This window comes from Simochromis diagramma, unplaced genomic scaffold (assembly GCF_900408965.1).
Source record: "Simochromis diagramma unplaced genomic scaffold, fSimDia1.1 OVJJ01000602.1, whole genome shotgun sequence".
In the NCBI taxonomy this organism is placed as follows: domain Eukaryota; kingdom Metazoa; phylum Chordata; class Actinopteri; order Cichliformes; family Cichlidae; genus Simochromis; species Simochromis diagramma.
The window spans coordinates 10,157,779-10,170,349 of NW_024387040.1; positions in this window are offsets into that span (position 1 = coordinate 10,157,779).

Genomic DNA, 12,571 nt, shown 5'->3' on the forward strand with positions numbered 1-12,571 from the left:
AAATTTATTTAATCTCCTTCTTAGTTTAAAGACTTGCTAGCGTGATCATAGTAAATTGCTTCTTGGAAGGCAAGTTTGATGCAAAGAAAATGGACTGCTTCCCAAATAGTGCAGATGTAAGTGCATTTCTGAAATACATCAACCCAAGAGACTGACTAGACTTGCAGATGTGGCTGTGTGCATTACAGATACTGCTAGCTAATGCCGACTTGAGTAGCCAGTAACTTTCAATTACAAGGGATGCTCTTTTGCAGTGGCAGACATATTAAGAGAAGAATACCAAAACAATTTTTCTTTTATTGATCTCCTACTGTATCACTGAAATCAAAGAAAACAAGAACCTAATGGATGCTCACTGCCAGAAAGCACTTTTTGAAGACTGAAGCTGGCCCACTTCATCTTATCACTTAATTATTTGACAATGAACGCCAAAAACAAGCGCTCTCGTACAACACCACACCTAATTACCCCGCACAATCAAAAGCCTTTCAGATCATAATGCTGCATGTACAAGGTTTATATTTTCATCATTCTTAACAGTTTCTTACCAGATTGTCTGTGTCATGTCTCAAATCAGGACTGCAATTTAAAACAAAATGTTATCAAACCGGACATTCTCCTCTGTCACAGCAAAGTTGGTTTTAATAATTCATGACTCCTGACAAACTTCCTCTGGTCTCTTGAGTTCCTGCATTTTTAGCAACATGAGGTTTTCAGGGACTGCTAGGTGACGCAACTGCGCAGTGGCTTCCAGGGTGTTTACTTATTGTCATTTGTACCCTTTCGCAAACACACTTTGACAGGTTTTGATTTGACTTGAAGGCACGGATGATGGCATTACTTTAATAACCATTCGTGGTCACTGCGGCTTTGCTCCAGAGCATTTACTATAACAGGAGTAATGTGTGGATGGTGTCCCTCTGGCTGGGCTGCCTCATTAAATGGCTGGAAAAGAGTGGCTGGCTGCAGGGGTGATGCATTATTGATGAGAGAGCTTGATTAATTGAAAATATCCTCCACACCAGGGGAGGGTGTGTGCATGCGCGGGCGTTTATGTGTGTGCGCGCGGTTGGAGTAAGTGGCTTCATTTTGTGTGGACAACTTAATCAGTTGATGCATAGCGCATTTTCTGATTATTATTCTGGACAGGCGCCCACTGTCAAACATCTACTGTATGTGCACTCACAAACATGGGTGTTGTAAATGATATTGTTTCATACTGCGTAAGCCAAGTCCAGGTGGGAGTAATAGGCAATCTGCAGATTGTCAGTTAGTATTAAACAATAGAAGATATTTGCATTGGGACTAAGAACGTTGTTCATCCCCCTCAATGTTGGACTCCTGCACCTGCGACACCAGCTGAGTGCTGTAAATAAAAGATGAAGCTGTCAAGAGATGAGCAACAGGACCAAAATGAATTAGCAAAAGTAATCACTTGCTAACAACACCGAAGAGGGTTTTGAAAGCTTTTGACTCAGAGGTTGGATCGGAAAACGAGGCTGAACCGGCGTCTTTTGCTCATATGAGACAGTTTCTCCTCACGGAGACCAAAACTAATGATGCATTTGGGTGCTCTTCATCAACTCGTTAAGTCAGATATTTCTAAGTTAATTGCCCATCCATTGGTCTACACAGCCTAATAATACAAGCAATACACTGGATATGTTTCATAATCTGAGACTTTAAAATGCACTTCAATTTGAAACCGTCCCTCAAGACAAATATGACAATCCTAGAAAGAGATGAAATCTGTTAGGAGTCACTTCTACACTGGCTTTTTCATGTGTTTTGCCAACCTAGAAGACTGAAATTTGTCCCTCATTGTGTTTTTCATTTTACTTTGGCCTTAACTTGCAATTAACTTTTGTTTTCATTTCCTTTTTCATCAACTTTATGCACTCAAAACTGCTTGCTCAGGTTTAGGAAACAATTATGGTTTGGGATAAAATAGTTCCCTTTTCTAACATTAACACAACAAGTAGAAAAAAGTGCACAGACACTACATTCAAATTTGACAGAGGGATCATTTACAAGCATCATCATGCAAGGAGTTGAGAGTGAGACCCACCTCACTATAAACCTCGAGCAGCTTTGACAAAACGGCAGCAGGCTGTTTGAAGATTTGAAGTCCTTTTCTGTAAGAGTCGACAAACCACTAACATAAAGTGTCTCCATCACTACAAGGTCGCCTACTTCTCATGACATACATTCTTCAAGTAAGAAGGTGACTGCATTCATTTGAAGTGCATACAAATTGCTTTGCAGGTGAGGGAACAAGCATTTTATTCCATAAGTACATTTCTCAAGACGTGTGAAGGTAATATGCATGCAGTTTATGTCATCAAAATCAACATCATATAAACAGCTGGCCACAGAGAGCATAGTGGATTCAGAATTGTAAAGCCTTGAGTGTGCTTCAAGAGCTTTACTCACATTATTCTTTCTTAAACACCCTTTTTATCTTTTCCAGTTTCTTCATTGTCTGGACATGTCTAACATTTCTGTAACAAACAGGTTGCAAATCATGGCTTTTTCATACAGCCTGTGTACAAGTAAGAATGTTTTTACTGTTCTTGCTCTAAAGCCCTGTTTTTCTACTCTGCTAACAACTGCTTCAAACACTTCATGCATTCAGCTAAGTGCAGCTCTGTGAATACCCTGACTATCTTGTCTTTCACTCCGAGTGGCCTTCAGTCTTGTTCACACACTTCATAACAACTGGTCAGGGGAAAAACTACAAGTGAATAGAGCAAAAATACATAAACTGTATATCACCAAGAAACTTCCCTAGTAGAATACTTATGCTATTTTTGTACTGTGTGCTTTGTGAAATCCTTCAATATGCACACAAAGTCCTATCTACAGTAGCTAAACAGTTATGTATACTTTTCCACAAATTAAGCTTATGCATACGTTCCATAAGGAAGATCAGTAATCACTCATCTGCCTGTTTTCCTTATTGTTCAACTCCTAGTCTGTTCATTAATTACATCGCACAATTCAATTTCTCCACATCTCCACTTCACTCAAATCAACCCAAGAGCTCCATCTAAGCCTCAATCTTCAACTGCAACACCACCAGTGACTACACTCTGGGGGTCCGGTCCCAAGTCCTGTCACAGCTGGGATTTCATTTCACCATGTTGGGTCACCGGAGTCTAATCGCCAGCTATATATCTTAATAATAGCAAACAAATAGCCCTCTCCTTATTGAACTAAAATCTGTCTGGAAGAGGGCTTGAAACACTTGTCTGATTTTCTTGACATTTTAGAGTCAAGCTCATTATGTGGAAATCTATGGTGAAATTGAAAAGAAGTATTTTACCATATAAATATGTCTAAATAGTCTCTCTAGTTTATTTCATCCATTAGGACGATTATTTAATGTGCATGTTTTCTGAAATCCTTTTTCGTTTTCGTGCTCACCACAGAGGATCATCTTCCTCCATCTCACCCTATTCCTAGAATCCTCCCCATCACAAAATTCATGAATATTCTCTGTGGGTTTTCCTCTTGCTTGGCAGCTTTATCTTCTGTGCAATATACCTACTATCCCGTGCACATGACCAAACACCCTCAGCCTTGCCTCTCTAACTTTGTCTCTAATCTGCTCATTTCTAATCCTATACCTCCTGGTCAGTCCTGACAAAAGTCTTAGTATATTCAACTCTGCCACATCCATTTCTGCCTTCGGTTTATCTGAAATAACAGAACAAATATGCCTTTCGGTGTGGAGTTGCACTACCAAGTCCAAATGCATGCACTTGGTGGGGTTAGGTAAGCTGGTGATTTTAAATCACTCATTGGTGTGGATGTAAGTGTGAATGTTAGTCTGGCTCTCTTTGTTAGCCCTGCTTTAGGCTGGTGACCTGTCCACAGAGTAGCTCCAGTCTGAATCGGAGGAGAATGGATGGTTGGATGGATATTTTCTTCCTGCAACACTCTTGAAAAAAAAAATGTTACAGAACCAAAATAACAAAAAATCTCAAAATTTACCACCACAAACAAAAAAAACAGAAAACATTTTGCCAGTTCAGTATCAGCAAATCTTCTGGATTTAGACAGGCCTCTTCAGCCTGTTGTCCAGAAATGTGGGCTTAGGAGACTTAGAGTCCCCTCCATTATCTTGTTACCTCCCCATCCTTTGTCAACATGCAAATTTACTCAATTCTCCTCAGTGAAGTTTCATTAAGTCCCATCAAGACTGCCATCAGGATTCTGTCTGAAGTCATGCCAGGGGAAATTACAAGCCCTCCTGGCAGCTACTAATAACGAATGACTTATATATAAACCCACATTAATTTGGAATTCATAAAGGCGGAATATATTACAGAGTGAGTCACTTTTAAAACGCTTAAAGGACATAAACTTGTTTTAGCCCTTAGTCTGATGAGACATTAACTGACTCAAATGTGGCCTTCATTGCATATTCAGCGATAGCAAATCGCCCACACATCAAGGCGTTACAAAGTGCACGTTAAACCTGGCATGAAGCACAGTCCCGAGGCAAGTACACTGCTGAAATATTTTGTGATATATAAAAGTACTGAATTACCACTTTGTCCATGGGTGCTGCAAATCAGCAAATTTCAAACTAAAAAGTAGCAAAGAGAGAAGTTGAAGGTATGGGCTGAAAAATGATGCTGGGTGCTTTTTCTCCAAATGCCTGGCTTCATGGCAGTAAATGTGGCATAATGAGTCCCTAAGCTAAGGCTGCAGTCACACACGGTTTGCATTTATGTTAAAGGTTGGAGTCTGTTCTCAGCTCTCTCTTGAGACATGACAGATAAACAGAAAAATATTACTATAGAAACAACACGCTGGACTCGTTTGGCTATTATGCCCGGGTGCTGAATGAATCACTATGTCTTAATGAAGAAAGCAGTTCCACATATTTACTTGCTTTGCAGAGATTTCAGGTCAGAACCTCCTACACTGTCACAAATTAACACACCGAGACCAGGTTTGTATAACTTAACAGCTTTTCTTTCTTTCAAGGACAAAATCAGGTATTGCTACAAATGTAGCTTATAGGCAAACATGTTGTTGTTGTGGAGTTAATCAACTCATCTTAAATGCCACAATGGGAATAATCTATCTTTCAGATCTTTTAAAAAATGCAAAAAATCCATGAAACCTCAAGCTGAGAAGAAAAACACTCTGCTTCTTGAGGCCAACTCCGGTGCCCACGTAATGCAGTTCATCAACCATTCATCTGTGTCTGATTAAATTCCCCAGTGTCTGATCTTTCACACGTAGAAAATTATAAAAAAAAGTGACCGTCTTAGGCAATTCTTTCTTATGCTCAAAAAATATTCCTCACCCTCAATAAACATGAAGTAGTACTTTTGAGTAAAATGCAACTGAAATATATAAAATTAAAGGTTCATTTAATCAAATAATTAATCATCTTGTCAAATTTGATTTGGCCCAATTCCTTTACACTGTTAATTCCATTAAATTTAACATCATACAGTTTTGCATTGTAATTATGTAATAAAATCACATGAAACATTTACATGTACATGTAGTTAAAATAGAAAACGTGAGCTTTTTGGGCACAATTTATTAGAATGTACACGTGTAACCTCATCTTTGTTAGAAAAAAAGAAGACTACAACTGCTTACTATCATAAAGCAGCCATAAAGTGGAATTATGGTTGAAAAATCTAAATACTAGAAATGCATTAAACTATATGTAACGTTTGACCCTTTATGCATATGCCGGACACGAGTGTGATGACAGCAGAACTTTGATTTACAACTGTGGTTTTGTTCAGCACTGGGACACAGACACTCCCGCTCTCTGCTGTCACGTCTGCTCTCCTCCCTCTCCGACTTTCACTGTGAACATATAAAGAGTCACAATCACCTTCAGATCCCAGCACACCTGTTCACCCCGCCCCTGCGCTGCCCCGGGAGCTCACTGCGTCACCCCTCCTCTGCAGCTGGCCAGAGACCACACCCACACCACACTATATTTGAATGAAGAACACAAAGATTTCAGCTGATTTTAAAGGACATCTAAGATGTGAAAACAGAGAATATGGAATACTTTTGTTTTTGGTTGTAAAAGGAGATATCTTCAAAATTAAAAGCAGATATTACTGTTTCTAACATGAAAAAAATCAAATGCCTAAAATCTGCAAAGTGACTTTAAGAAATGATTTTATTTTATAATGTTAATAAACGTTAAATTTCAACACAACTTAAGTGGCTCTGCTTATGCTAATGCAGCATCACACCATGTTTACTGTAACAACATTGTTTTATAGTGTTTGCAGTTTTCACCATTTTGTCCTACTATTTTAACATGCTGTCAATTGTTTGTGAATAGAAAACACAAAATACCAGAGGGTTACATGAGCCTGTGTGGTGCTACTGTAAACTCTATCAATTTATCAGATATTTATTAATATCTAGATACGATACAATATAATAATGAAACAGTGAATGCATGGCCCCCTTTTGGTTTAGCCTGGAACATGTAGCAAAAATAGATTTTTGATCAGTGGTGTCAGGAGTAAATTCAGTAAATACATTTTTTTAACAACTTTACCGTGTTTGCTATCCTACTCCACCGATTCCTGTAAGCTTAACAACAATAGCCCTCATACGTGATCCTAACTCGGAAACACTAATTCACTACTTGACATTTTATTAGGAACCACGATTGCCCTCCTTACAGCCACACTCCCAGAAATTTGAATCTACAAAGAACAAACAAATTAATTAAGATTAAATGATTATTATCAAACTCTTTTAAAATTTACAAGATAATATTTTAGAATTTCTTTTTTTTCTCTCTAAAACTACAAAATTGAAAAACTTGCTACAGGTAAATTAACATTCATCACATCTGAGCAGTCACATGATCTTGAGCTTTCATGTCCTTCACACACTTGTCTTATGTTCGTGTAAAAAAAAAAAAAGAAAAGAAAAAGCCTGGAGCTGTTTGTAACTGCCCATCACATCACTGCACCACATTGTTTTGTCTCTTCGCCTGTGATGTGTCCTTTTAACTGACCCTTTCTCATCCGAGGACCACTGATTGTAGATAATAGCTTATTCCTGAAAAAAATCAATCAGATTGCCTTTAAAGATTGTTGGCCCGCGTGTTTGCTGCTCGTAATGGTGTTTGGACTGCTCATATTAAATGAGTGTGGTCATATTAAATGAGAATCGTGCCCTATGACCGAAAACTCGTAGAATTCAATTTACAAACATTTGAGCATCAGGTAGTTGGATAAAGACCATCAATATGCTTTGCTCCTTGACACTTGATGTATTTTCGCTCAAGGACAGCTTAATGTGAACTGTGAGCAAGGGAACATTTTCAGTTTTCAATAAAGCCTGGATGATGTTGCTAATAGAATTCACTTCCTGTTACAAATGAGAGGCACGTAATTGGAAAATAATAATCCACGATAGTAAATTGGAATAATTTCAAGGTCTTGTAACCTAAAGGTGCACAATTCAGAAATTCATTTGAACTTTTTCTTCACTGCCCCTTGAATAATATGCCCCTTCATTCACAGTAGTGGGGAAACTGGAAGGAATGAAAATTAGATTTCTTGATTTGATGTCATTTTTGATCAAGGTTTCTCAGCCAGACTGATTGCAGTGCCAACGTTTGGCAGACGTAATGTCAATATCAACCTGGTTTGCTGTGTTTTCTTTGGCTGCCGTGCCAATTTACTGTAGACTTTCATTAGTGTTATTGGCAAAGATGCCGGGTTAATGTTTGATGGAAAAAATTAAAGGGGTCATTTGCTATTTCAAGAAAATTCTCATTAGCAGAATCCAATATTTTGCAAGTGATGAACATAGAATATGCTGAATTTTATGCATCAGTCAGAGGAGTTGTATTTCTGCAGTATTTAAAGACATGCAGACATGGCAGTTTAGTTGATTTGCATGATCATTTACACAAGTTACTGTTCAATAATGTTACATATGTTTTGTTTAACCATTTGGGAATTTATGCTTTCCATTTATTTTGTCATGTCTACATTTTAAAGCACTGTTCCCTTGTGGAACTGCCTTAAGTAAAAAAAAAAAAGAGCCTTTTGTTCAACTTCTATGTTCATAAGCGGGTAGTAAAAAGTAAAACTTTATATCTATATATTTTTTAAAACAAATCGCTAAAAACATTAAAACCAAAAGACATCCAGAAGCAAGTTTCAAAAGATTTTTTAGTACGGTAGATTTTTAAAAGATAGTCGACAGATCTCTGGCTCAGTGGGAGAGACTTCTGGAGTCTGGGGGCCACTGTTGCAAAAGCTCTGTCTCCTTTAGTTCTCAGCCTTGTATGTTGCACAGCCAGCAGGCCATAACCACAGACCTTAGGGACTTGCTGGAGATGGAGTTCTAGTTCTCTGATGTAAATTAGTGCTTGTCCATACAGAGTTCTAAAAGTCAGTCTTAAAGTGGATTCTGAAGTTAATGGGAAGTCAATACCACTGAATTAGCAAAGGTGTGACACATGAGTATGTACAATACTCAATCAGAAGTCTCTTAGCAGAATTCTGAAAAACCTGCAGATATTCCAGGAAAGCTTTTTTAAGAGCATCCAGAGAGATTATTAAATGTCAGTTGCATAAAAGAGACAGTAAATCCCCTTAAAAACACTCAGAATTCAATGGAGAGGGAGCCAATATAACAACAACCATAGAGGCCCCAAAACAGTACCTTGCGGCACATCGGTGTGAAGTCACAACCTTTTCTAAATGCTTAATAATCAAAGGTAATTTATTCATCACTTATCATAGATTCATGTCCTTGAATGTTTTGCTCCATATTTCAGTGTGTATATTTTCATCTTTAATAACTCTGATAAACACTGAGTTTAAACTGCACTAATTCATTCGTTAAAAGTTCCACTGAAATTCAAAAACATTCAAAAGAATGCACCCAAAATTTGAAGGATTCAAATGATGCATTTTATATAAATATTTTCTAAGGTTTAGTTGTCTTAAATATGTTCCGAGTCTTTCCGTCATATTTTGTAGAAACTGTCAGCAATCAACATATACTTGTTCACAACTTAACTTTACAATTGTGACAGCTTTGTAGAATTGTCTGGTCCTGTTACTTGGTCTTACATGAGATTATCAGAAAGGTCATCTCACTCAGACAAGATCTGCATCAGCTGCATGGCTGACAGGCGCTTAATGGCTTTTCAGGTTTATGTATCCATCCTGTCACTTTTTCTTAAACATACAGGGGCTGTGTAGAAGAAAATAAAGTTGTTGTTTTAACTTAAAGCTTTTTTTTAATTAGCTACTTTTAATTAACTAATTAACTAGTTTTTAATTAAAACTAACATATAATATAACTAATATTTGAATACAAAATTAAACAAAATTTATGGTTATAATGGATGGCTTCAGGATGACCAGATATTAGTATAGCCAAAGTTAGACTGACAGAGTCTGCCACACTCTGTAGACAGACTATGCTTTATGATGCAGCACTGTATAGAATTAATGGAGCTTGAGTCAAATAATAGCAGAATAAAAGCAAATCATGTAGATCTGGCATGCACCCACGGCATGGTATGGATGTATATTTTATGTGTATATTTCCCACTCGTATATGTGCAGCAGTATATCACTTTTTGCTCTGGTAAGACTTAGCTTAATCCTCCGTGTAAAGAACAGACTTTTAGTCAATCTTGTCTGAACATACATGTGTTTAGTGCAAAGTGGTGCAGACTTGCTGCAGTAACTCATAAACCACACTCAGAGAGTGCATCAGGCAGTTGGGCTTGTAAAACCTGCAGATCTACTTTGCTGTTTTTATTAGGTCTTTTAGATGGTAGGCTGTTTACTGAATGCCCGAAATGTCCTTTTATACACCTATTAGACTAGGGAGGGTAATGTAATCCGTAGGTTTACACAAGGACCTTGTCAGAAAAGCTGTGAATACATTAATGGAGCTGGAGGTTATGTTGGGGGCATTTAAAAAAAAAACACAATTCCTGTAAGTGATGTTTTTCTGAAAGATGCTTCTTCTCCTTTTTTCCCCATCCTTCTACTCTTCCTGATTCTAGGTGCAGAGCCAAAAAGTAAGATCAAAGTGGCTCCTCTCATCTTTCACTGTTTTTGATGATGCATGTACACATTGCCAGTGCTTTTGTTGTGCTCCAGTTTTGTGGCACCAGAGAGATAAGAAATTGGCAGACGGAAATATAGATGATTTTACCTACTTAATGTGATAAGTTGAAACATCAACAACATCTCCTGTCTACTCCTCATGCTGTTAAGGTTGTCACTGCATTTTACACAGGTGTCCTGTTGGGAAATATATCTGAACAAGAATATTGACTAGCTTCACAGTATGGTTTCTGCTAATGAATCTCAATGAGGTCCAGAGGAGTTCTTTAGTTTTTACAAAAATAACCAATGCAGTCTAGTTTTGTTTTTAATTAAGTCATTTTTTTCGCATTACATTCACTTAAAAAAAAAAGTTAAGAGTTGTAATTAAGTTGTAGCTAAGTAAGTTGCAATTCCTTCTAGTAATAGTAAACTAGTAACTACTGAAAAGTCACACATCAATGAATGCATCGGTTCAGCGTCTTGCCTAAGGAAACTTCGGCATGTGAACAGAAGCCAAGGATCAAATCACCAACCTCAGATTAGTAGATGACCTGCTTTACCTCCTGAGCTACAGCTACCACATTTATGCAGATATCTCAATGCATTTAGGCATGTAGACATGTTCAAAATTATGGAATTTCAGACTGAGAATAAAAATGTGGAAGAAAAGTGATTTCAATAACTTTAAATGTGCCATGTTTGCTGGTGGCAGAAGGGCTGTATATCAGAAATTACTCATCTGCTGGGATTTTCCCAAAGAAAAATGTCTAAGGTTTAGAGATTACAGTCTGAAAGAGAGAAAATATCCAGTGAGCATCAGTTTTGCCTTGTATCAACAGTTCTGGTAATAATGTGGGGGATGCTTTCTTGGTGCGCTTTTGGAGTAATTCAGCATCATTTAAATGTCACAACCTATTTGAGTATTATTGCCGACTATATCCATCCCTTTCTGACCATTACTGATTACTGTTTCCAGGAGGATAACACACCATGTCACAACGCCCAAACAATCTCAAAGTGATTTCTTGAACATGGCAATGAGCTCACTCAAATGACCTCCACAGTCACCAGATCTCACTCCAACAAAGCTCCTTTGGGATACGGTGGAACAAGAGATTTGGATCACGGATATGAAGCTATTGTGCTGCTATCATACAGGGAGTGCAGAATTATTAGGCAAGTTGTATTTTTGAGGAATAATTTTATTATTGAACAACAACCATGTTCTCAATGAACCCAAAAAACTCATTAATATCAAAGCTGAATGTTTTTGGAAGTAGTTTTTAGTTTGTTTTTAGTTTTAGCTATTTTAGGGGGATATCTGTGTGTGCAGGTGACTATTACTGTGCATAATTATTAGGCAACTTAACAAAAAACAAATATATACCCATTTCAATTATTTATTTTTACCAGTGAAACCAATATAACATCTCCACATTCACAAATATACATTTCTGACATTCAAAAACAAAACAAAAACAAATCAGCGACCAATATAGCCACCTTTCTTTGCAAGGACACTCAAAAGCCTGCCATCCATGGATTCTGTCAGTGTTTTGACCTGTTCACCATCAACATTGCATGCAGCAGCAACCACAGCCTCCCAGACACTGTTCAGAGAGGTGTACTGTTTTCCCTCCTTGTAAATCTCACATTTGATGATGGACCACAGGTTCTCAATGGGGTTCAGATCAGGTGAACAAGGAGGCCATGTCATTAGTTTTTCTTCTTTTATACCCTTTCTTGCCAGCCACGCTGTGGAGTACTTGGACGCGTGTGATGGAGCATTGTCCTGCATGAAAATCATGTTTTTCTTGAAGGATGCAGACTTCTTCCTGTACCACTGCTTGAAGAAGGTGTCTTCCAGAAACTGGCAGTAGGACTGGGAGTTGAGCTTGACTCCATCCTCAACCCGAAAAGGCCCCACAAGCTCATCTTTGATGATACCAGCCCAAACCAGTACTCCACCTCCACCTTGCTGGCGTCTGAGTCGGACTGGAGCTCTCTGCCCTTTACCAATCCAGCCACGGGCCCATCCATCTGGCCCATCAAGACTCACTCTCATTTCATCAGTCCATAAAACCTTAGAAAAACCAGTCTTGAGATATTTCTTGGCCCAGTCTTGACGTTTCAGCTTGTGTGTCTTGTTCAGTGGTGGTCGTCTTTCAGCCTTTCTTACCTTGGCCATGTCTCTGAGTATTGCACACCTTGTGCTTTTGGGCACTCCAGTGATGTTGCAGCTCTGAAATATGGCCAAACTGGTGGCAAGTGGCATCTTGGCAGCTGCACGCTTGACTTTTCTCAGTTCATGGGCAGTTATTTTGCGCCTTGGTTTTTCCACACGCTTCTTGCGACCCTGTTGACTATTTTGAATGAAACGCTTGATTGTTCGATGATCACGCTTCAGAAGCTTTGCAATTTTGAGATTGCTGCATCCCTCTGCAAGATATCTCACTATTTTTGACTTTTCT